General features: G+C 38.0%; 1 long non-coding RNA gene across 1 annotated transcript; it reads right to left on the reverse strand.

Moving 5' to 3' along the window:
- Positions 1-1,467: 1,467 nt before the first annotated feature.
- On the reverse strand, positions 1,468-4,227 carry LOC127489581 (uncharacterized). Its single transcript, XR_007917479.3, has 3 exons — positions 4,110-4,227; positions 2,270-2,417; positions 1,468-1,708 (listed from the first exon to the last, which is right to left on the reverse strand). It is a non-coding gene; the product is annotated as an uncharacterized LOC127489581 (long non-coding RNA).
- Between the last annotated feature and the right edge of the window lie 294 nt (positions 4,228-4,521).

The raw sequence follows: 4,521 nt of genomic DNA on the forward strand, positions 1-4,521 counted from the left end.
AGCACCTACTCCCTTCCTAGCATCCCCCAAAGCCCACTGGGCCCCTCTTTCTCTCTTACTAACCTTCAAGAACACCGAAACCAACCGCAGAGCCTGTGGATCAGCACCAGTAGAGATACAAAGTCTGGAATCTGCAGAGGAAGATGGCGGAAGTGGGAGGGGCCGGGCGCAGTGACGTCATTGAGGGAGACTGCATTTTCCACCAGACTGAGCATCAATTCATTAAGAGGAGCCCACTGGGCTTTGGGGGATGCTACCAGAATTCACAGCCTGAGGCACTGTAGGAGTAATGGGAAAATAGATGATATTCATAAGTAAATTTGTATTTTAGTTCTGATATACATCTAGCAGTTAATAAATTTCTCATCCATTTCTTACAGATTCATTGCAAAGCATAAAAAACTCCATCATACTTCATTTTGTTAGGAAATAACAAATTTATATGATAATGCTTTAAAGTATTTGTTCTCATCCAGTAAACTAATTTGTGAGTCTTCATGGGAATATGTTACTAACTGGGAAACACTGCTTTAGGGTATCTAGTAAAATAAAAGTAGAGTCAGTGCTCCATAATTTTGTGCCAAATTAAACTCCAATATCTGACCACTATTTGCCCAGAAAACATTGTTTTATTTATGTTTGTATTTGTCTATCATCTATATACCTGTCTATCAAATAATTTATTGTTTTTTTGGGAGGAGGGGTATAATGGATCCAAACTTTAGTTTTCTTTCCCTGGGTTATGCCACAATATAGGCAAGGAGTTTTGCACAGTGGAGTTTGGCACAATGGTTACTCAGAGCTCCCACTACACACTGAGTTTCCTCCTCAAACAGGAAAATTCTTGGCTTGAGTGATCACATTTGAATATAGGCTTGAGTGGTAGATTAGAGGGTGGGGTAAAAGGAGTGCAAAATTTAGGGTGAATGTATCAGGGTGTGACAGGCTTGACTCTGGCACCAGACCTAACCTTGATTTTCTCTTTTTATGTTGTATGCTCTGCCTTGTTCAAACTCCAATGTCCTCTCCGGTCCTGTAATTGTCCCTCAGTGATTCTATTCTGAAGATCCAGACAATCGAGCCCTGTTCTTCCCATAGTCCTCTTGCTTCAGACTGTGAAATTCTTAATCTCCTTCCCAGAGCCCTGGACCTCAGAGGTCCCTCTGAAACAGCTGTTGATGTGATATCTCCAGATGCTTACATATCTGGTGGTTGATAGGAAGTCCTGTATCCATGAAAACGGAGAATCAGTGTAAATTTGATTGTGTAGGGACCACATCTAATAATAAAAAGATAAGTAACTCAATCCATTTTTACCCCTAGAAAGGTAAAGACCCTAGAAAACACCCACTTGTTTTCAGCAGGATGTATTGACATTTTCATTGTACAAGTTCATATTTCTTTCATCAAAGTTACTCCTGAGCATTTTACTTTTGATTCTGTTTTAACCAAAATTGTTTCCTTATGTTCACTCTTGGATTGTTCATTTGTTATGGACAGAAATTAAATAGGTTTTTAAAATTAAAACTGGTATATTGATTTCATATCCTGTTACTTTCCTAAACTCACTTATTAACTTCAATACTTTTAATGAATATTATGACATTCTAAATGTAAGATCATACTATCTTTGAATAAAGACGACTCTACTTCTTCTTCTCCAATCCAGACACCATTACTGCAGCCAGATCATTCTGGTTAGATTCTCCTGTAAAATGATAAGCAAATGTGATAAGAGTGGATGCTTTATTTTATATTATCTACATAAACATATAGGATTTAATAATTAAGTATGTTGGCTGTGTGACTTTTCTATTTTCATTATAAGTTAAAGAATATTCATTTCAATTTCTAAGAGAAGAAAGTAGATAAGTATGCAGCTTTACTGCCTTTTATGCTTTGTATACTTTACTGCTACCATGTGCTTTTTTGTATGAATTTTAATTACAAATTAAAAGAAGACACTTTTGCATTGATTATAAAGAATGTCTGCCAGCAATAAATTCCATCAGTTTTGTTAAGTTAGGTACACTTCTGATTTTGGAAGTCAGCTGTGTTGTATATGTGATTCTTCATTGATTTTTCTTTTTTTGACATTAAGTTATCCCAGTTCTTTCTCACCAGTATTCTTTCTTTTTTTTTTTAAAAAACTGAAGGCAGGAATCTTATCCAATTTTTTATTTTTTTAATATTTTATTTATTTGAGAAGTAGAGTTACAGATAGAGGAGGAGACAAAGAGAGAGGGTTTCCACCCACTGGTTTACTCACCAAATGGCTGCAACAGCCAGAGCTGTGCTGATCCAAACCAAGGAGCCAGGAACCAGGAGCCAGGAGCTTTCTCTGGATCTCCCACAAGGGTGCATGGACCCAAGCTCTTGGGGCATCCTTTACTGCTTTCCCAGGCCATAGCAGAGAGCTGGATCACAAGAGGAGAAGGCAGGACACGAATCAGAGTCTATATGTGATGCCAGCACTGCAGGTGGAGGCTTAGCCTACTACACCTTAGTGCCAGCCCCATTGATCAGTATTATTTTGCTGAAGAGTCAACTACTAATTATACTGGTGTCTTGCTTGAAAGGATCCTTTGGAAAATAAAAGAGGTTCATTTATTTCTCTCTTTGCTTTCAGTAGTTCCTTGTCACTAACTTTTGGCATCTTTGCTTTGAGTTGTCCGTAGATATTTTTGTATTTACTGTATTTGAATTGCATTGAATTCCAAGTACTAGTGAAACTTCACTAATTATATGGCATTGGTTCTATTTCTAATGACTTTAAGTGGTGGGTTTTTAAATAATTTGGAGTTATTTTCTATTAGTTTTCAGGTATAGATATCTTGAGCTCTTCACACTGCCATTCTGTAAGATGCTCCAGGAATCATGACTTTAAAGATTGCATCCTGAGCGATGGGTGAACCCTCCTTGAGATGATGAGAGATGCAGAGAGAACAGCAGAATGCAGTAAATCCACAATCTTGAATACCAAGTGACTAGACACAAATAAACCCAGACAGAGATCAGTGGAGAGAGCTAAGTATAGATGGTGAGAAATATTTTTAAGCCCAGTTGAAAGAGCTTGGCCGCTTTTTCCACTGGGCTCTTGAAGCATTTGGTAGTGCTGCAGAGCCCTTGATTATCATCATCATTTCCAGCTAATCATACTTGTCTCTCTGCCACACACTACAAGAGGCACACTGTATTTATTAGCATACTTTGGGATTGCTCTTTATCTCATGATCTCTTCTTTCTAGGATGCAAGTCAGTAAGTTTCTGTGGCTGCATCTCTGTGAGCCACTATTTCTTTCATTTCAACTCAGCACATCTCCCATTCCTTTCTGTGTGGTCCAGAGAGCTGGGACAATAAGACTAACCAGATTCAACTATGTTATTCAACATTTCAAAAATAATATCCTTTTCTCAATGGCTACACAGAAGAGAATGCATGAATATCTTATGAATGCTCCACCCAGAGTACATTATTTAATAAATACTGATATTTTCATGCTTTGTTTAGAAGTAATTCATTGACCAGTGCATTGGAAGCTGGAAATGTGAGAGCAGGTAAGATGTTGAGAGCCATGGTTTCAATACCTTTCATGGATCCACTCTATGATAGGAGATGTTGGTAATCCCAAAGCCATCTATCACTCTGTCCCAAGCCTCTTATTAGATTCAAAAGAAGCTCCAGTGAAAGATAAATAACCCAGATGTTATCTACTTGATGAGGACAGATTTTTAATTAGTAAAATAGCACTGTACTAGAAAATATGAAGATGTGAGCAGAAGTGTTTACATAAATGATTTGGGATTTTAGAAAGACAATGAGAACTAAAAGATGAACCAGTGTCTTAGTAGAGTCAGGAATGTGCAAAATTAAAAAGTATGAAGGGTGTGGGTCCATGTAAAACCAACTTATGTTAACCATTGGGTCTGTATAGAAATGAGACTCCTGTGTTCCCATGAAGGCTATGAGCTTCTACAAGTTTCAATTTGCTCAGTTCAATGGGTGACAGTGTAACAGGTATAAAACAAGATAAGCCAACAATTTTTAGTACTTAAATTTAAAGCTGAGAAGCTAATAATTCAGAGTTGGACTCCTTGCTTCTACTTACCACTGTGCTTAGTCACAAATTTCCTTGCTGCCAATCTCAACTTCTTTTCCAGAGCAGGGAAACCTGGTCAGGTTAGATCTAACTCACTGTGCAGTCCAGCCACACCAGTCAAATGGAACCTGAAGGGGGGTGTGAGAACGAAAAGAGGGACAAGGGCACAGAGAATGGAGCCAAGACAAATGAACTGATCAAGGCTCATTTATTTCAGCATCTCAGAGATATTTATACATAACCAGCTGCAGCTCAAGGCAACACAGAAGTTAACAACATATGCAAGCAACTTATCAGGCTTTCTGCAACAGTCATAACATAGTTAATTTTAACAGAGTGCTCTTGTTTAATCATTCTTCAACATGGGAGTAGTGACTTTCTCATCCCAGGAATTCCACAAGCCAAGATTGACCTTGACTTG

This window comes from Oryctolagus cuniculus, chromosome 21, assembly GCF_051225735.1.
Source record: "Oryctolagus cuniculus isolate XC-2025 breed Fujian yellow rabbit chromosome 21, ASM5122573v1, whole genome shotgun sequence".
Taxonomy (NCBI): Eukaryota; Metazoa; Chordata; class Mammalia; order Lagomorpha; family Leporidae; genus Oryctolagus; species Oryctolagus cuniculus.